The sequence below is a fragment of the Mixophyes fleayi genome, chromosome 6, assembly GCF_038048845.1.
Source record: "Mixophyes fleayi isolate aMixFle1 chromosome 6, aMixFle1.hap1, whole genome shotgun sequence".
NCBI lineage: Eukaryota > Metazoa > Chordata > Amphibia > Anura > Limnodynastidae > Mixophyes > Mixophyes fleayi.
Window position 1 is genome coordinate 197,503,895 of NC_134407.1, and position 21,518 is coordinate 197,525,412.

Sequence of the window (21,518 nt, forward strand, 5' to 3'; positions counted from 1 at the left end):
AGCTTACACCCAATGCTATTAGACGCCATCAATTTTATCTCTTAACAAAAATCTCTTTCCTGACCAAGCGTTCGATGCTCAAATGACAATTATTCCAGAAGTCTCCCTGTTATTGCTGGACGTGAAAAATCCTGGCAAGCCGATTAAAGAAACTACTTGCCACGTTTATACACTTGGATAGGGTGGGCTTTGCTCTGATGTGGTAAGCCGGAGATAATACTATCCAGACGTGGACAATATGGTTTGCCAAGGTGCGTAACATTCCATTGATGTCATCGCCAGACATTGGAGATCCTCTGTATCACTTAGTGTGAGTGACTGGTTTAATCTCATAACCACTCATGATCTCAAGAAACAAAACACAAAAGTACAAGACAGAGAATGTATTTTTTTTTAGGATATATTGCATACAATCTAAAACATAAGACTTTATGGGTCTGAGTCATTAAGGAAAGTAAGGCAAAAAAGGAGTAAATGTTCTCTTGGACAAACCATGTTACAATGCAAGGGGTACAAATCAGTTTATTATTTTACACATAAGTTAAATACTGGATAATTTTTCATGTAGCACACAAATACTTGATAGCTTTATTTTTACACTGAAATTTAAAGTTCATCTAGGACATGCCCTACCCCAGATATAAATTTGTCCCCACATTTTAAATTTGCCTCCCCCTCCAATGCGACATGGTTTAGCCCAGGTGCACAGTTACTCATTTCTTATGCTTTGCTCTTCTTAATGACTCGCACCTTACATCTCAACAAACTTAAAATAGTCACAGGTTAACTCAAGACACTTAGTAAACCCGTCAACGATCCTTTGACAATGATTTTTCATAACCGTTTTATAACAAATCAAGACCAGCAGTGTGAATAATAACATGTTCTTTTTATGTTACTGAAACCACACGTTGTATCTGTATTCATGTGAGCCAATCTAGCACTATCCCTTATTCCTTTATGTACCTGTCACAAGCCGCGGCGCTACCCACAGCCACCGCGGCTCGCTTCCTGCGCCCCCTGGCGTCGTGGCCGTCACCTTGACGACCGGGACGTCAATTCCACTGTGTGCGCGCGCGCGCTCTGTAGGTTATATTAATTAGTTCCAGCCTGTGGGCTGAATTAGCGTGCATTAGCCTGCATGTGTGTGTAGTTCAGGGACAAGCCCTGATTGGTCTCTCTGAGTATTTAAGGCAGTGAGGTCTGCAGCCTCACTGCCGGTTATAGCTTCTGTGTTCCAGTCTTGCTGACCTGCTCCTGCTCCCTAGTCCTGTCCTCTGGATATTCTGTTGATTCCCTGTGTATGACCCCCTGCTTGGATTATTGGACTCTGCCTGTTTTTGCTTGTGACCCTGACCTTTCTTGCCTGTACCTTGGACCTTTCAACCGTGCCTGTGACCCCGACCTCTGGCGTGTTTATCGATTACCCTGCTTCTCTGTGACCCTTGACCTTGGCTATCGTTTTGACTACCCGCTGCTTTCTACCAGTCTCCTGGCCCGCCTCTGTGGTCCTGCATTACCAACCCACACTACATCTGGAGCTAAGTCCTGGGGGCATCCGAGTACCGGTGAGCGCGTCAAGCTCTAAGGGAAAGACGGCTGCTATAGGCGAAGATCTCCGTCATCTAGTTCTGTGGGTTGGTGATCAGGGCCAGCAGCCTAACAGTACCCCCATGTAAATTTGTACCAACCCCTTAAATAAAGAATATGCAAATATATTAATATTACAACGAACATAACGTTTAAAAATTGTTTTAACCTTAAACATCTTTTAACAACATTCTTGCCATAAGGGGTTAAATAGTTGGGGAGGCCAGGACCACCTCCCTATACCAAGCCCTCCTCAATCCCCTCAATAGACTGCTAACATTACATGCACCCGTTGGGTTTTAGAAAGAGATTACCTGGAACTCGTAAGAACGTCACCTCTGGATGGAATAGACAAGCTAAGCAGGAGTCTGTGATGATATTTTAAAAAGACCTATGGAAAGTTTCTGCTGTTTACTCATAGAAACTTACAGAACTGATTTGTAACTTTCTTTATCACTAGATACATATTTCACAGGGATAAATTCTCATCGCAACCCATATACCGCAGAGAAATACCCTCCATTGCAAACCACACATTGCAGAAAATATAAACCCCAGTTCAAGCCACGTATTATAGAAATATTCATCTTGGAAATTTACTAAATTGCTATTTTGGGGGTAAAGAAGTTATTCCCTTTCCCCATTCTCCGTTAGGCTAAATTGCTACCTGTCACATTACGGGTTGTATGTTGACTTCTTCTGGATCAGGGCAATTAGAATTTATTAAAAGTTAAACTTGATGTCTTAGCAACCTTACTAATGATGTAACAACACATCCTTGCCAGCCTAAGAGTGGGTGTCTGTATGATAAGGGCACTATAATCCACCTGTCCTTGGTTTACCTGTGTGTTTACCTTCATGAGCGCACACAACTGGATAGGAGTTCTCTATTTAAACCTGCTCAGAGAGTTCTATGCTTCCTGAGCATTTGCTTAGTGTTTGTTGTGCTTGATCATTATTCTGTCCGACATTCTGATACTGACCGGCTCGTTTGCTTGTCAATTGGCAATTGTTTGCTTGTCAACACAACCCAATATTGTTATACATTCCCAAACCATTTTTCCTGACCTTGTGGTGTGTATTGACCATGATTACTGACTGTTTAATCAGGCTAGTTCTGGGGGGCTGTGACCTGTTGGTTGCCTATCACTTCCTTGCGAGGGACCAAGGAATTAAGCAGTTAAGCCAGTGACAATCACTAACTGTGCAGTGTGTTTATCCTGGGCATTTTGTAATATGAGCTTGTTCCTTTCTATACAGAGAGGAAAATAAACTAACTTTATCTTCTAATTTTTCCTTCTGACCAACTCCCCATTTTAGCTCTTTAGGAAAGAAACATTTTCATTACAGCACTTTTACTGTTGATATACTTAATGAATTTCTTTGCAATTACTCTCTTTATCCCCTTTCAAGGGCAACACTGGTTTTAAATTGAATATTTTTTTACTATAAAATATTCTAATTTGTGTTCTGTATCTTAAGACCAAGTCATCCCTTTGTATTGTTGAATTGATGGCCTCTGTATTCTGAGTCACTGCGCCACTTGCGACAGCTCACACTGACTCTTCATCTATAACCAGCCGGGATGCTACTTCCTCCTTGTAGCCGTCTGTGCTGCCTCTTCCATTCCGGCTGGTTGCCAGGTAGTCGGACACTGTGTTCGGTCACATTACCGCAATTTTACCAATTAACTGCAGGAGAAGTTGGGCTGGCTCCTAATGGAGCAATCTAATTGCCCCTTATAAGTTTAAATGACAGGGAGAGCTGTGCTGTCCCCCTGAAGGAGGAAAAGGGGAAGAAGTACTATTTTAATGTCAGCCATCCAGATGTAAGAGAGTACTATGGTGGTCAATCTGAGGTTATAATGCTCACCTGCCCTCCCAGCATCCTTAGCAAGTATGTGCAAATATGTGCGGATAGTTGTCCAGGTTTGATGATGTCATCACATCGGAGCCGCTCTCTCCATTGTGCCTGTGCATGTGCCTTTAAGTAAAGATTTTCGTTCTGGCATAAATCAAAATAAACGTAATTCTGAGGACTATCCGCAGGTTAGATCTTTATTGTCTGAGATCACTAGATCCAACAGAGCCAATTTTCTAATTGGGACTTCTATTATTTGACCCATGAAATTGTGCTGTAACAAGTTTAAAAAGCTTTGCCCCTTTGCTAGCAGTCCTGTTAGACCAGTGACGGGCAGCAGGCGGCCCTCCGAGCTTCATCTGTTGCCCTCAGCTCGGTACTGCTTTATTTTTCGTTATAGCTTGTAACACTTGTTTAAAATACCTGCTGATATGTTAGTACACATTTCTTTGATGTGTTGTTTTAACTTATTACTGAGATTAGGGGTGTGAAGGTTAGCGGGCCGCCCCATGCAGCCCCTAAAGCATTTCAGGTTGTTAGACCAGTCCACCCTAGTTAATTAAAAACTCCATCAGTTACATCGTTGGCCAGTTGTGCAGTTTGTATAACACACGTTAACAGCTACCTCGTCAGTTCTTAAATCCGTGTTAAACTCCGGTCAAGAGGTTCCAGGATGTGATCCTTTATACTCTCTCTCAGAGCGCATCTACCATAAAGACATATTCCATTCCATCACCTTTCTACTGACCCTACACCTCCTATACAGAGTATAGCCAGGAATAACAGCCCAGTCACGGGAAGGAACTATACTTTAGCAGCACCAATCACATCATAATATTCCTCGAATACCAACAGCTCGATCCCTTCCACGTTACCTGTCAGACGTCTAGTACTTATTGAAGTCTGGGCTATTTTGTTGAATTCATGTTAAGATTTGTATATGGTGCTATTGTCTGTTTACCTGTAACTTTGGGATCAACCAATCAGCTGCCAGAACCATACTTCTACTCCCACTAAATGTACCTCTAATCCTCCTCCACTGTCTGACCTGTGTATTCCTCCTATATTTTCCTATATATTCCTCTGTTTTCTAACTTGTTCTCCTCTGTGAGTTAAATACTTCTCTAGACATATTAGAAATTGCTCCACTAGCACAGCATTCTCCCTTCATATTTAGTTCCAATCCATCCTTAGTATATAGATTATAATCCACTAAAGCTCAGCCCAGAGCTCTAGGAACTTAACATTTTTCTTCTGAAACCAAGATTTAAGAAATGTATTTAGCTCCCTATGTTCCTATTATCTTGTCTGTATTGTGCATGGCACTTACAGCACTCCAGAGAATAGAACCCTGTAGGATCTCTCCTTCAGCTTACAGCCCACATTCATAAGCTGACTGTTAAGAACTGAGAGTTTTCCGGCGGGTTTGAAAAGGGGAGATGTTGCCTATAGCAACCAATCAGATTCTAGTTATTATTTTGTAGAATGTACTAAATTAATGATAACTAGAATCTGATTATTTTTTTCAAACCCGCCAGAAAACTCTCAGCTAGATACATTTAGATGTGGAGAGTGGAGAATCTGCAGACTGTTTTCAGGCGATCCTAGAAGTAATTAGTATTTCACTAATTATATCTGTCCTTGTCAATGTGGGCTTGTATATATATGTGTATGTATATATATATATATATATATATATATATATATGTATATTGATAGGCCCTACAAAACTCATTTTCCTATTACATATATTTATATATTCCTATAGATTGTAAGCTTTCGGGCAGGGCCCTCTTAACTCTCTGTCTGTATTACCCAGTATTGTTTTATTACTGTGTTTTTTCCCGGTTGTAAAGCGCTACGGAATTTGCTGGCGCTATATAAATAAATGATTATGATGATGATGATGATGATGATGATGATGACTGTCCCACTAAAATCGGGACACTTGGGAGATATAGCAAATCCACTGAAAAGATCAATTTTGGTTTTGCTGCTGCTCCTTTTAAGATCCCCAAATAGTAATGGATCACCCTGTAGACAAGGATAAAAAGAAACACAAAAGAAAATCACAGATAGTGCAGCAATTTAAATACTAGCAATAGGTTAATGGATTCAAACTGCATACTACAAAGTATATGAATTTGTGCTTATTTGGATGTTGTTTTCTCCAAAACCTCTGGGTGGCAGTGTTCTCCCAGTATGGATACCTATTGGCAAAGTGGAACTGCCTGAAGGCCACTTATAGGGTGACAGATGTAACTTAATAAATGTACATGTAAGCACCACAACTTCCTTGTGTTAATTGTTGATAATGTTGGATGCTGTAGTTTAATTTTGCATGATTAAAACTCTTTCTGTACAGTCACATCAGACAGTCAGTAACCGGCTTACGTTAACTTACTGTATTGCCCTGTTTCTAAAATAAAAGGTTGGCCAGACATCCCTTTCAAGTCTGGAAGCTCAGGAAAAGTTTTGGAATATAATGATTGCTAGCGCAGCCACTTACCATGTATTTTTCATAAGCACCACTCCTTAAAGGGGAGATAGGCTGAGCCTCATATATAGAGAGCAGATGAGAAAGCACCAGGGCCATCTTTTCCATTGGGCACGATGGGCAGGTGCCCGGGGGCCCCACGTGCAAGGCGGCCCCATAGGCACGGCTCTTAATGAGAATAAATAATCCTGCAAAAGAAAAAAACCTGCAAAAAAAACCTTCAAGGGTCACTGAGCAAGTACATCTATCTATATATCTATATCTATATATCTATATCTATATCTGTATCTCTATACATCTATATATATATATAAATATATATATATATATATATATATATATATATATATATCTATATCTAGGGGCCCCGGTGCACTGCTTTGCCCGGGGGCCCATAATGTTGTTAAGATGGCCCTGGAAAGCACAGTTGTATAATCATCATCAACATTTCAAATAAATTTAGCTGTGAAGTGTCTTCGGAATGTGACACTTCTCGGCAGAGATTTGACGGAAATCTCTGTTCATTTTTCCTTGCACCTCTATGGGAAAATGAGCAGAGATTTCTACCGTAATTGCCGACAATTATAGTCAACAATATAAATATAGTTACCATAACACACAAAAAAACAGACCAGCTTTCAATAAAAACTAATTTGTTATTTTTTTAAAAAATCTTGAAAAAACACAATTCTGAATTAGGCAACCAGAGAAAATAATGGCAGTATAAGTCAATTACCAATGAGTCCTGTATGTTACTTGTGGTCTGCTCAATGTACAAGCGGAACAACCGTGGATAAAAGACAGGAGTTATCTGCAGGAAAACAGGGAGGCATGATTCAAAGCAGCAGATATTCATGATATCTGCTGCGATGCACCTTTAATAAATTTGCGGAGGACACATTCCACGGTAAGTGCACAATAGTGCACTACCGTGATTTGTTAAATATGCCCCAAAATGAGGAAGATGTATGAAGCCGCCATGGTCCATTGCAATCAACAAAATTCCTGCTTCGTGCTGAACACGAGCATGAAAGTCACATAGAGAGGAACATTGAGGAACGTTGAACGTCGACAGCTAGAGGAGTAATATCAGGAAATGAAGGAGCGAAGACTTCAGTTACCAGAACAATATGTACAGGATTGTTCCACTCGAACATCTGCAATGTGTAACATTTCCAGTGAGTGAGGTGTTCCTGTAGGTAACATGAAACATACTGTTATTTGGTGGAAATTCCAAGCACTTCCTCTGCAAACATGGAAGCAATAAGATCACTCCTGGTAATAGTACCCTTAACATTGCTTATATAGCCTCTAGTAATGTTGTAGCTGGAAGGTCTACCACATAACAAGCATCTCCTACCCAAATAAAATAATAGAATTATTAAAAAGTAACAATACTCTTAAAGCATATATATATATATACATTATATATATATATATATATATATATATATATATATATATATAGCATATATATTGCATTCAGATTGTTTGCAGTAGTTTTAGGATTTACGTGAACTTTGAGAAGTAGTGTTTTGGGTTCTCCAGAGCTTCTCCCAATATTTTTTTTAAGTAGAATTAGGCTTATAATACTCTATATTCCAAATCAGTAACCAATAGCACTCAAATATTCAGATTTGTGTTTTATTCATAGGAATAAATGTGTGTTTGCTGAGCTATCAAAGACAAAGCTGGATGAAGGTAACTACAGGCACCAGAAGAGCTTTCGGCAATAGCAAAATGAAAAAGTTAAAATCAACACAATTCAAAATCAGGCACGCAGAGAAAAGCGGTCGGTTTTAGTTCAGGAACATTTAACGTACAGCAGGTGGCAGTCATCTCTACTACATTTTGTGGTTTCATTTCAACGGTGCCACCAAGGCTTCACCATGAAGCCCTAAGCCTTCCAAACGCCCTGTCGACTACCTGCCTACATTTTGAATTGTGAGGTTGTAATGCTCCTTGGAAAGATTAAGGGTCAATGGATATACCTAATATGCCACGGGATAATTGGGTATGCAGAAATAATAGTTGTCACTCTCATAATCTGGCCTAGCATTCACACGTAGCTGCCATTAACTGCACCCATGCAATGCAAAAATCCTAATGACTCAAAACCAGCTTTAATGTCCTCTGTGTTTCGGAAATGCACTACACAGGTAAGTAGGACATCATTTATGGTGCTACAAACCTCATTCACTATACTGTAGACTGAGCATGCTTCTATTCCAAAATGGTATGTAAAATACCAATATGCCATAGTCTTTTCTTTACAGAATTGGCATTCCGCATGTTTTTGTCCTCCAAATGGGTTCTTGAAGCAGGCAGGGACTCCGAGGTTGACAGACAGGTTGCACAACCAATCAGGGATACCCGATTATCTGGTTGGTCTCTATGCTGTTCTTCTTCTTTCCCCTCTGCTTCTCCATTTTTCACCCCTCCATATGAGCCAACACCCCCTTCCATGTTTCAGCACATGCAGGGGCTAATAATTTAATGATGAGGCTAGTTGGGAGGAAGAAGGCCTATTAATTAAACATGAATGCTATTGATGTAACATTGTAGAAATAAATGGTTTAAAAATAAATAAAAGTACACATCTGCCAGCCACTAGCTGGCACAGAACATGTGTATGCAAGTAATATAGATTATAAAAACACAAGGCTCAATGCTGTGAGGCAGCAATGCTAACTATTGTTCCACCATACTACCCAATATACTTTATATATACATATATAGAACCTGATTCATTAAGGAAAGTAAAACAAAAAAAATGAGTAACTTTGCACCTTGGTAAAACCATGTTGCTTAGGATGGGGAAAGCAAATTTAAAATGTGATGGCAGATTTATAGTTGGGGTAGGGCATGTCCTAGATCAACTTTAAATGTCAGTATAAAAATAAAACTATCAAGTATTTGTGTGCTACATGAAAAAACAGCCAATATTTATCTTATGGGCAAAATAATTAACTAATTTAGCACCCCTTGTACTGTAACATGGTTTTGTCCAGGAGAAAACTATATATTTTTTGCCTTACTTTCCATAATGAATCAGGCCTATAGTGTCCAAATTAAAGTAAAGAAGAGGTCAAAATACATTTAAAAATATTCATCTAAAGGTCATTTAAATTTGTTTACACGTGGCAATGACAAATGTGCAACATTTAAATATAGGTATAATTTATAGTTGTGCGTGTTATACAAAGTGGGAATGTTCACCCCTCATAATATATCTGCATGTTTTACAATGCATACAGTTAAATACTTTGACATCCCCATTGCTAGGAATAGAGATGCTCTTCCGGAAGAAGGGAGCAGTCCTGTTGAGAACTGACAATCCTGAGCTTGCAACCTCAACATCTCAATCCGGCAAACCGCAGAGTAGCCTGCCTTTAGTTTAGACCCCTTCCCTTTCTAGCGGCCATAACCCAGCTGTATAGAGACCATAACGCACATTTTAAAAAGCTAAGTCTGGACACAAACTGGAGCTGATTTGGCCAGTCCCATAGAGGGCTACCTTAGGTTAAGTCACCCCGCCCTCCGGGCTAAAATATACCCAGCCAGACCCTGGACACAAATCGGCCCATCCTACGGCCCAGACCATACCCAGTTCCAACCAAGCCACGTCCAGCTTTGCCCAAACCGCACCCACATTGTCCCTGTCCTTTGCCCGTCTGGATCTGTAAATGGGATAGCCCCAACAAAATAGGGACTGTATGCCAGGCCCTCTATCTGCCTGCTTGGGGAGCAGAAGACTCATCTCTAGGGTGTCATTTTTCTTTAGTGGCAAATTTCGGTTACATATGCTGCAGAGGTGTGGATCCTGCTCCAAGTGTGCCTACACCACAGAGCAAGGGAACTGAGGGAGTCACATTAGACCCCAAGTCAAGTAAGGCTATTATGGCCTTCTCTCTTCACCTTCATCCCAACTGGAATACAAACGGTTGTAGGTCTGCTTCCAGGCATGGTATTAACACTGTCATGACAAACCCTACCTTACAGGCTACATTTTGTGTTTAGGAGGTGTTCTTGTTCAGTAGGAATAACTTTATTATTTTATTGTCTATACTGGTGAATTTTATATTGTTTTGGAGACTGATAGAGCTTTATTTAAGTAGGGTGGCAGATGGAAGTTCCGAATCTCAAGAAAAGGGGAAGGAACTTATATGCTTACAGAACAGCTCATAATTCGAGCTTTCTGCCACTTTCGAGACTGTTGATCACCCTCTTCTCCTGTACACCCTTCACAGTGGCGCACGCAGGGGGGGTTTCTGAGTCTCCAGAAACCCCCCCCTCCGCTAAAAAGTGCCCTACAAGTGCCCTACTGTAGTATACAGCAGCCGCGACGCTGTCTAAGAAGCGTCCGCGGCGTACAGCACCGCCGCGGACACTTCTTTGACAGCGCCGCGGCTGCTGTATACTACAGTGCAGCCGAAACGGGCAGGTCTCTAGATTTATTTATTTTTTCCGGGGGCGGAGGAAACCCCCCCTTGACAAATCCTCCGTGCGCCCCTGCTTCACTCCATTGGCCTTCAGAACACAGTTCTTTCCTGGTTCATTTCCTACCTAACCAACTGCTCCTTCGGTGAACCTCTGGTGCATTCTCCCCTCCACTCCAACAGTCTGTTTTTGGCCTTCTGGTTTTCTCTTCTCTTGGTGTACTAATTTACTGACTCGTGTCCAGGACCACCTCTACTCTAACACCCAAATCTGCATTTCCTCTCCTGTACCCTTTCCTTCTCTACGATGTTATGTGACCAGCTGTTTCTTTGCTATTCCCACATCGATGTCCCATTACATAAAGCTTTACAATTCCAAAACAGAGCTCATCATCTTCCCTCCTTTCACCACCTCTCAAATCTCCCTCACCATAAACACCACAATTCTTAAAGTCCTCCTTGTTTCTGTTCGTGGCTTATAAACTCACTCTTACATTTCAGTATAAGGATGCAGAGTAAGATTTTAACTGCATTTCATGACTTTTCTAGTGTGTAGGTGTAAGATTAGGGACTCACTGCAGGTATTATGAAACTTGGAAAGGTTGGTGAACTTTCATACTTTAGCCGGATAAACTATTATTACTATTATTACTGTTTATTTATAAAGGGTTGTACGGGAAAAAAAATGTCAATCACATCATTCCCTGCTGAGGTGGAGCTTACATAATAAATTCACACTAGGTTGAATTTTGTCAGCAGCCAATTAACTTACCAGAATGTTTTTTGAGTTTGGCAGGAAAATGGAGCTCCCGCAAACACGGGGAAAACATACAAACTTCACACAGAATAAAACTCATGACCCCAGTGCTGTGAGACAGAAATGTGCACCACTAAGCCACCGTGCTGCAAATACAGGATAAATATGGTAATTATATCCATATTTTCAATTTACTAGATGGAGGTATGGGAGTGTGAGTGTCCCACCACTTGTAAAGGAAGCATAGTGCCTGAAGTGGTGAAAGCTGTAGCAATATCAGAGTATTTCTGGGGATACAAAGTGCAGGTGTTCATCATTTAAGCTGGTTTTAGTTTTGGGTACTGAGTCCTAAGTAAGGTCCAAGTTGGCCATGTGAGTGGATCAGCCAGCTTTAGTAAGTAGAGTATGATTGTGCCATTAATCAAGTGTGTCTGAGTTCCAAGAGATGTTCTCCAGAACTGAGTGATGAGTGATGACAGTCCAAGTATTAAGGCAGAGGTCTCGAAGGTATCAGGTCAGATCAGAATGCTGTACCCTCAACCTGCACGTGAGCACAGTGTGAAGAGGATTATACAGGAACCTGGAAGTAACCTTCCTACTGCATTTACCTTTCCCCAAAATGCAGCTGTGATAGAGGCAAGTGAGGGCATTAAACTGTGAGCCTTGACTGCTGAGTCTGCAGGGCAGAAGGAGCAGACAGTAGAAGAGAAAGATATAGGGGGAGACTCAACTAGCCGTGTCTCCGGGAAAGTCCACGAGACAATTCGTGGTGGAGACTTGACAGACACCTCCGCTCATTTTTCCTCTAACCCACAGAGGTTCGAGGCAAAATGAGCGGATATTTCTGCTGTAATTGCCGGAAATGTGCGCAGCGCGATGTCTGAAGAGTCAATACAAACTTTGAAATCTATGGTGGATTAATAAAGTTGTGTTTATTAACGGAACAACAAATACTGAGAAATGAATGGATTCAACTGTCAACTAGAAACTGACTTGCTGCCACTAACTATTATCTGCTGGAGAAAAGAAAGACAATATTGTATTTAAATGAAACTCGTTGTTTGCTCAATCATAAGGTGGCTGTCGCCAGGCTCCCATCTTAAATGTTAAAAATTTGCATTAGGGCCTTAAACACCCATTCATTGCTACTATTCAGCTCCCAGTATTCTGGTTCAGCGGGACAGAGCCCACAAATAGAGACTGTTCCGCCTAAATCGGTACAGTTAGGGGCCATGCATTAGTGGTAACCAGCCCAGGCTGTGGCCACTGGTGCTTGGTTCACTTCTGGGGGGGGGGGGGGCGGGCAAGCCAATTTATTTTTTCTTAATATACATTCTCCCCCTCAGTGCTAAGGACTTGCTCATCCTTAGGATATGGGGGGTTCAAAGAAGTTAAAATTATACTTACCCGTTGACCACAGCACGTTTCCTGTTGGTGGTCAGGGAGGGGGTGGGCTAAATGACATCATCGCAATGACATAATTAAGCCACGCCTCCTCATCCTCTGCTTACAGAAAACTGACGAAGAACCAGGGAATGGGGAGAGGGCACTAAAGTGCTCTATATCCCCCATCCTAGAAACTCAGGATACCCTTGTTTGAAAGAGGAGAGTACTTTCTTTCAAATGATTTGCCCCTTAGTAGGTATTAATTCCCAAATCTCCCCTATTTTAGCTTCAATAAACTCAGTGGTAAACTCATTAGATGTTATCTACTTTCCAAATGTTTTTTACACACATATGCAGTGTTAAGGACATACAGAGCATTTACAGTATATTGCCAAGCAGCTGGTCCCATGTACAACATGGGACTAACCGAGCCTGGCCTTATTTCTTCTCTGATTTTGTTTCAAAATGTTATGCCTTGTTGAATTACCCATATTGATCCTACACATTTTATGCATTTCATTCAATCACAATCTAGCCAAAAATAATAAAAGAAAATCACATCATTTTCTAGTGCAGATTTGTTATGTGAAGAATCCTTCCTTTTGCTGTTATTGAAAGATGGATTGATGCCAACGCAAGAACCACAAAGTATTTCTCGGTGGTGTTTAGAAAAAATATACACACATTTACTTTTAGATCTCACTTTCTTGCAATGTCAATTAAAAAAAACACTTTTTGTGGCCATTTTTTTTGCAGTGGCAGGAGTTAATGGAATTTTCTGGAAAATAAAATAACAATGTCTCATTTGTGTGGATACCGCACAAACAAATTACCGATATTGATGTTTCAATGTGACCAACCCAAAAAGTGCCAAAATTGGGTCAGCGGCGAAGAGGTTTAAAGGCCAGTTGTCCTCATCAAGTTGGTGACGATGACTCGCTCCTCTAGTATGTGGTTGTACCATGATGCGCTTAAAGCAAATCTTCATGCTTTTATTTTTTTTTGATGCATGTGTATTATGTGTATATGACCCCCTTTGTGCTTTACTTATTGTGTGCTTGGGAATCAATCAGCTGACAGCAACACAACTGGACTCACAGGTTGTCAGTGTAAGCCCTGATTCGTCTGGAGGTTGGAGGGATAACACCCGGCAATGGTTGGGGAATGTAGACGTACAACCTTTTGCCATACTTGCCTACTGTCCTGGAATTTCCGTGAGATTCCCAAATTTCAGGAGTCCTCCCGGACTCCCGGAGGAGTAGACATCCTCCTGGGTCTATGTGGAGGCGGGGCTTGATGATGCAATTTCCGCCACCAAGCCCCATATCCACTATACCGTGAGTTTCGCCATTTCATTGCAGAGGGCGGGGCCATGGTAACGCAATGGCATCACCACGCCCCTCCTGCACTTGTCTCCCTCCTATCCGGGGCAAGTATTACTTTTGCTAAGGCTCGGCACAGCAGTGCAGAGATCTATTATGGGGCTGTCATTATTTGATTCATATGGTTTAATCTATAACAGGGAGACCACAAAGGGTACTCAGCTATAGTAAAAACAAGCCTAAGGCTGGTCAGCACACGTCTGTTATCAATGCGGTAGAGGAACACAAAAAACGGCATGAAGTCTGGGTTAATTAACAATACTGGAACCCCTTAAGTTACACGATTTTTTATTCTAACCTGGAGGGACAATGCCCAGCGATGGTCGGGAATGTAGATCTACAACCTTTTGCACTAAGGAACAGCACAGCAGGATGGATAACTACTACTACTAAATGGCCCACAAAAAGCAGCATGATGGCTGGAGTATATAACAATATTACCCTATAGAGGCACTTGTAGAGGTTTTGGGGGGCGACACAGATGGCCTGTTCATTCGCATGTAAAGGAAATACTAACTAGGAAGTTGTAGCAACACTTACGTACCTACACAGTCTTCCACAGTACACCTCCTATAGGCATTGGTACACTTTGTAAATGACCTCCGCTGTTCTGTATACTGGAGAGCCATTACTGACTCCAGATTATGGTGAAAATCTGGTCATCACTGGGTTCCATAGGAGATAAGAGGGGGGTTCAGGGGAATAACAATAAGGGAGGTTAGGAAACTTGGGCACAGCTGTGTATGATATTCTGCATACAGCTTGGTATAAAGTGTTGGGCAGTGCCATATATAAGTCTTTCATTCACAGATAAATATCTGTAGACAGCCCTAAATAATGAATAGATTTAACCGACTCCTTTCTCTAATATCTGGCAGATACGGATCCATATGCTCACTTGTTAGATTAAGAACCTTATGGCAGCAATGTGTAGTCTGAGGTTATTGAGAGAGGTATCTAAATTCATGGATTACATGTATCACTTACCATTATAGCATTCCGGTATCTAGGACAACGTCTGTTAGGGCAGAGTTGGTTGCAGTGTGGATTTTGTTCCTCAAGTGTGCTTTCTTTTTACAAGTGTGATCTGAAGAAAAGTCAGAGAATAGTTGAAGTTGAACAGGAGTTGAACTCTAAACCTGGAAATACAGCTACATGAGGACACAAAACTCTTCTTTGAGATTGTTTCCTTTCTCCACCTGGAATATTCACTGCACAGATACTGATCACAGCCCACAGTTCGCCCTCCACATATTTGCCAAACCTCTGCACAGTAATCTCACGTATTATCTTGCTTAATCTGCATTTATCAAAGTGTTACCAGCTGTATTTTTGTTTTTTATTATCTGAATTTCTAACAGCTGCATCTTTGTTCAACAAGCCCCATTCCCTACATTTTCTGTAGTTATTCATCCTGGTTTACTTAAAAGCTCGGTGATGAGTGCTAAAAACAAGTCCGTCATCTATCCATATGTCCAACAGATGTGGTAATCGTGCCCCTCTCACAACGCACAAACAATTGTTTCGATTTCTATTTATCTTGTCTCTGGCAGGTAAGGCTGAAGCAAATCCAGGCCCTTCCCTCTCTCTATGGGGTCTATTTACCAATGACCGCATAATATGAATGAAACTTTTCAATCCTCATCGCATAGATGCGGATTGAAAAGTTTCTCATATGTATTAAAAAATCAACACAGGAACAGCCGTTCCGAAAAACGGCTGCTCCTGTGAAGATTAACACTTACCTGTCACTGAAGTCTTCTCTTCTCCTCCCTCTGCGGTGCTGCTCGCCCCTCTTTCAATCCCTGTGCGCATGCGCCGACCAGTAAACTCGGGCATGCGCACAGAGATCCCTGTCTGACGGAACCTGAGGCAAGTGTGGAGGGGTCACATGATCCCTCCACACATGCGCTGTGCAGCCCTGCTCGTCAGAGCAGCGCTGTTTTCAGTGAAACTTTTCAATTATGGTAATGTACGCCAGCTTCAGATGGCGTACATTACCATGATTGAAAACTAAGTATCAGTCATTGATACATAGCGTTGCTGAGCACCTCCCATACACTGTTATGGGGAGTGCTCAGTAAACCGATGAGAGAAGCAAAGCAGCAGATATCTGAGATATCTGCTGCGATGCTGCAATATACATAGTAATTTAGTGGTAAGTCCCCGAAAACTGTTGTTTTCGGGGATTTACCTCTAAATTAGAGGGGAGGGATCTTTGATAAATAGGTCCCTATATCCCAATATTGTTGACAGCATACCCTTCCACTTCACAAAAGGAGTCTCTCTCATCCATAGTCTAATACCAACACTGGATCAACTAAGGGTTTAGTGCTTCGTGCATAAACATAAATTCAGAAATCTTACAGTAAGCCCTAAGATTTGGGGATATATCTATTGCCAACCAAGAATATTCCGGTTTTTTTTGGAAACATAGGACAAAGCAAGAAGGAGGAATCTTATTCTACACAGAGGATTCTCAAGATTCCGGAATGATAAGTAACTTCTGTGGTCCATTTATATATATAGCGCCAGGAGATTCTGTAGCGCAAAGGGGATTGGCATAGACACGTAGCAAAAGCCCGATACTATTTTGACAATTGCATAACGCCCAGGATTTGGTTATCCAGCAACAGGACAGGAGGTGTGGCCACAAAACAATGGGGATGTGACTATGTAATACTACTAGTGACAGCGCATATAATGAACACTTTGTGGGGTACACTATTTCGTTATTAACGATGAATAACCATAACCAGCGTTCAGATGTCCTGTTTGAGCATACTCATACACCTCCCTTGACAAAAGATAGTCCTAAATTTAAGGATAGATTTATTAAACCTTTTAAATGGAAATGTGAAGTGCTGCCCATAGCATCCAATCAGATTCTAGCTGTCATTTATCTAGTCCATTCAAGAAAATGTTAGCTAGATTCTGATTGGTTGACATTTTTCCTTTTTAGAAGTTTTAGTAACTCTACCCCTTAGCCCTGACATCACTAAACCTGTTGCCTCCTTACTAGATTTTTTTTATGTCATCTGGTCAAATTTCCAAGGTGTGGAAAACGGTAGAGTCATTCTGATCCACAAAAGTGACAGAACCATTATTTCAAACTATAAGCCTATCTCTTTACAGCTATGTTATCCCGAGTAATGGAAAAACACGTTCATTCCCAAATCAGCTGCTTTTACAAAACAAATTTCCTTAGTCTGTTCCAACCTGGATTCCAACCAAACCAGTCAACAGTAACAACCCTATTAAATGTCTGCAATGAAACTCAGTGTGGAATGGAACAATAGACAGTTCACTAGTACAATATTCCTAGATTTTACAAAAGCATTTGGCAGTGTGGATCACACTATACAGTTCTGCAAAATTTGGCACTCAGGCTTCGGAACGTATGCGCTAATGTGGTTTCCTATTTATCAGGAAGTTCCCAGCATGTGGCAATTTCTGACTCTAAAGCTAGGTATACACTACAGAATTTTTTACCAACTTTTTATGCCGATCGATTTTACATGCAATCGATGGTCCGATCGCTCGGCCCATGGATTGCATACACACTAGCCTTGTTTAGGACAATAAAGGGAAGAACGGACTTTTTACAGCCATGTTGTCGTGAGCAATTACTGTAATTTCGTACACACTGTTGTGGATCGGTCGGAAGTTTATACACACCACACAACGGAAACAAGATTGGAACGAAAATATTAAACGGTACGACCAACCAAATGAGGTGACAATCGTCCATTTGGGCAGACTTTCGACCATCGTGTCACTGCACACACTGACCCGACTTTTGAACGAGCGGTCGTATGTCGGCTGATTTAGCCGATTATTGGACGAAAACCGTGTAGTGTGTACCTAGCTTAAGTCTAGCCAGCTAGATGTTACCTGTGGGGTCCCCCAAGGCTCTGTTCTGGGGCTACTACTGTTTTTTTGTATTTATAAATGTCTAACCCACAGTCTCTAAATCAGTTTCTTGGCATATTTAAGTATAGAGTACATGTATATATTATATCTTATATACGTACAGCTAAAACTTTTCTGACCTTACAAATGCAATGCAATCTCAGGTGGAACAATGTATAACGCAAAACAAACTGTTTCTGAACTCTGAAAAACAGTATCCATTTCTTTGGGACAAAGGCTAATCTAGCAAAGTGTATCACACATAATCTACTAATTAGAACAAACTCCAGCTCTAAAAAAAAACTAAGGACCTGTTCGTTTTATTAAAAATGCACGTAATTCGGTCATTCGCAGTCCTTATTCAACAAGGAGCGGGTGGAAAAATACGTCTGTTGTTGAAAAATGGGTCTAGGTCCGCTCTGCTCTAATGGACAATGCACTGCAGGATACGTTTAATACATATCTGGAATATAAAGTCACAAAAAAACTCACAGAAAAAATCAACTATTCAATTAATGTCACCGGTTAGTAATATAGTCATTAATGACAAAACATTAAAAAAGGGTTTCTTTCCATTTCCCCCCCCTCCCCATGAAATACATTTAATAGGATGGTATGAATGTCTACTGTACATAAAATGCATTCTTACAGTTGCTTCTAATTACAAACACATGTTATAGCATGTATATGCGACCGTCATCACTAGTAATTGGCACTTATACCCAACCTGTAGCTGGAGCAAATATGATATAAAACACATACCTTAGAGATGCCCAAAGCTTGAATTGGATACTGCTGCGTGTGCTCGAGCTCAGTACGCCCTTAATGTACATTGATTACGGGCATACGCCAAGTCCCCTCCCTCTTCTATCCATGAAATTGTAGATTGAGTTGATAGTTGCTGCGTTCAGTGTCCTATGGTCCGATTCTGCGAATCGGCACGTATCTGCATTTATGTTCCTTAAAGAATTAGGCCCTAAATATTTAGGTTTATAGCTTGATTCTAGCCATTTGTTTGGTTTGCTTATAGACAATTTGAATCCAAAATGTATTCTTGCTTTATAGAAGTAGCTGCGATGGATAAAAAATACATTGCGGGCAGCACGGTGGCCTAGTGGATAGCACTTCTGCCTCACAGCACTGGGGTCAAGAGTTCTATTCCCAACCATGGCCTTATCTGCATGGAGTTTCTATGTTCTCCCCATGTTTGCGTGGGTTTCCTCCAGGTGCTCCGGTTTCCTCCAAAAACATACTGGTAGGTTAATTGGCTGCTATTAAATTGCCCTTAGTCTCTCTGTATGTCTGTGTGTATGTTAAGGGATTTAGATTGTAAGCTCCAATGGGGCAGGGACTGATGTGAGTTCTCTGTACAGCGCTGCGGAATTAGTGGCGCTATATAAACAGATGATGGTGCACTGCTGATGTCAATGCCTAGTATAGACTATCGGGATGTAGCTTATGTGACAGCCCCCAAATTCACATCAGCAAACTTGATACTCTCTGTAACTTGGAGGTCTATTTATCCATCAGCAGTGGTAACAATCATTATGTATCACTGGATATCTCAGTGATACCTAATGCAGAACTGCTGCTATTTACCATGCCAGGGCTGCTCTGGGAGCCCCAGTGAAGATCCCCTCCCCAACAGAGTATTTTTCACTCTTCGGCAACTTCCTAATGCTGCCGGCGAATAAAGAAAGTGAAATGTGTGTCCGCTGCATCACTGGACCACATAGACCTGGTAATCTAAACCCCTCCTGAGATGGCGTTAATATGCGTTGAAAAGCTTTGCTTAATAAATTACTCACATGGCAGCCGCCATAGAGTTCAATGGGTTCTGCAGTAACCAACGAAGAGTAGGTCAGTCCAGTACAACGAAGAGTAGGTCAGTCCAGTAGAAATCTCTGATTTCTCCTATGTTAAACCCTTGATAAAGTAAGAGAAGTCCTACAATAGCCATTCTCAGGTGAAAGCCATGTCCCAATTGTAAAGTGCTATGGAATATGTTGGCGCTATATAAATAAATGATGATGATGATGATGACCAGCATTTTTGGAGCTATCACAGTTTGTTATATAGACCCCTTGATATGATATATTATTTTGCTGAGTAAATCCCGGTTGTGACATGTTATCAGATTTACAGTAGGTTGGCTGTCCTTATAGATAGCACTAGTTACCTATCATTATACAGTGACCTCATACATATGGGTACCTATACTAACATTCATTTCTATAACAGGGCATATACCTCGTTCCGTTGAAGCTGCCGACTGGTTATAGACAATGCTGGTAGGACCTAGCGGAAAGTTAGCCTTAAATTAAAAACCTCTATCAATAAATGGGTGGAGTGCTGGATAAATTGAATGCAGTCGCAGCCCTCAAAATGCTAAACATAAAAATAAAGGGGGATGTCGTCTGCACACCCAAATTTGTCAAATATATGAAATATGCATCACCACTGTGACCCGGAGGAGATTGTATGGCAAGTGGCAAGCACAGGAGGGGGTGTGGTGATGCAACTGTGTCATTACAATGCCCCAATTTGTGAAAGGGGCAGGGCCGGTAGCAGAACTAAAATTGGTACGGCAGGTGCTGTTCACCGGGGCACATGGAGATAATGGGGCCCTTTGCATGCTAGATGCAGAGGGTCAGGGGCCCCGGTTCCCTCCTGTCCGCCTCCCTGCCCACAGCTCGCTAGTTCCACTTCTGGGCGGGGCTATGATGATGCAAACATGTCACCAAGCCCAAACTTCAGCACTGAAGTGAGAGGTATCGGGGAGGGAGGCCTGCTCTTACCAAATTTCGGGGACTCTCTCTCGAACATTCCAGAAGAGTAGGCAAATACATAATACAGGACAAGAATGCAGTAGCACACACTAGACACTATAGCCGTACTAATCACACTAACAAACAGCTGTGTACCAGACTGTAGTATCAATATAATATCTGAAATTTTATATATAGATCTGAAACATTCACGAATAAATGTAAAACTTTAAGGCCCCTTGAGTGCCTCTATATATATATATATATATATATATATATATATATATATATATATATATATATATATATATATATATATATATATATATATATATATATATACAAACACACACCCATAGGGGCATATCCAATTAAGTGCGAGTTCCCTCCAGAACAGACCGGCAGGCACTCAGGGGGGAATTCAATTCCCCCCGAAGTACCGCCGGGTTAAAACTATTACCGTTATTATGGTAATATTAACCCGGCTTTCAGGGAGCTGCGAGCAAAAAGTCGGTGTTAGAACTACCATAATAACGATAATTACACGCCCTATTACAGTAATAACAGTAATAATGCACAGGCCGCGTTACTTTTAACAGTAACGTGGCCAAATGAATATGCCCCTCTGGGTTACTGCAACATTGCGGATTTTCATTTGGCCCCCATAGGGTTGCGAATGGAAATCCACCATGTTGCGGTACCGTATTAACATACAAAAATGTGCATGTAGCCCCATAATTCTTTAATGTTCTACTGTTTAATGTACATGTTATCACTTTGAGACCAATATCTCTTTATAGAATGGAATCTGTCTGCAGCTAGATAAAGCAAGAGCTTGTAAATTTGAAAAAGGTTCAAAGCAAAAAAAACATATATATGTAAAAAAAAGAATAAACCATTGCACTGACAGGAGGAGCTTCATGAAAT

The 21,518-nt window shown here is 41.2% G+C and overlaps 2 long non-coding RNA genes across 3 annotated transcripts in view; both read right to left on the reverse strand.

The window, feature by feature from the left end:
- The window catches only part of LOC142095132 (uncharacterized), a 255,687-nt gene that overhangs the window by 149,277 nt on the left and 84,892 nt on the right, over positions 1–21,518 (reverse strand). The window lies entirely within an intron of this gene.
- Positions 7,578–15,037, reverse strand: LOC142160543 (uncharacterized). The gene is made up of 2 exons (XR_012693271.1): positions 14,899–15,037; positions 7,578–8,452 (listed from the first exon to the last, which is right to left on the reverse strand). It is a non-coding gene; the product is annotated as an uncharacterized LOC142160543 (long non-coding RNA).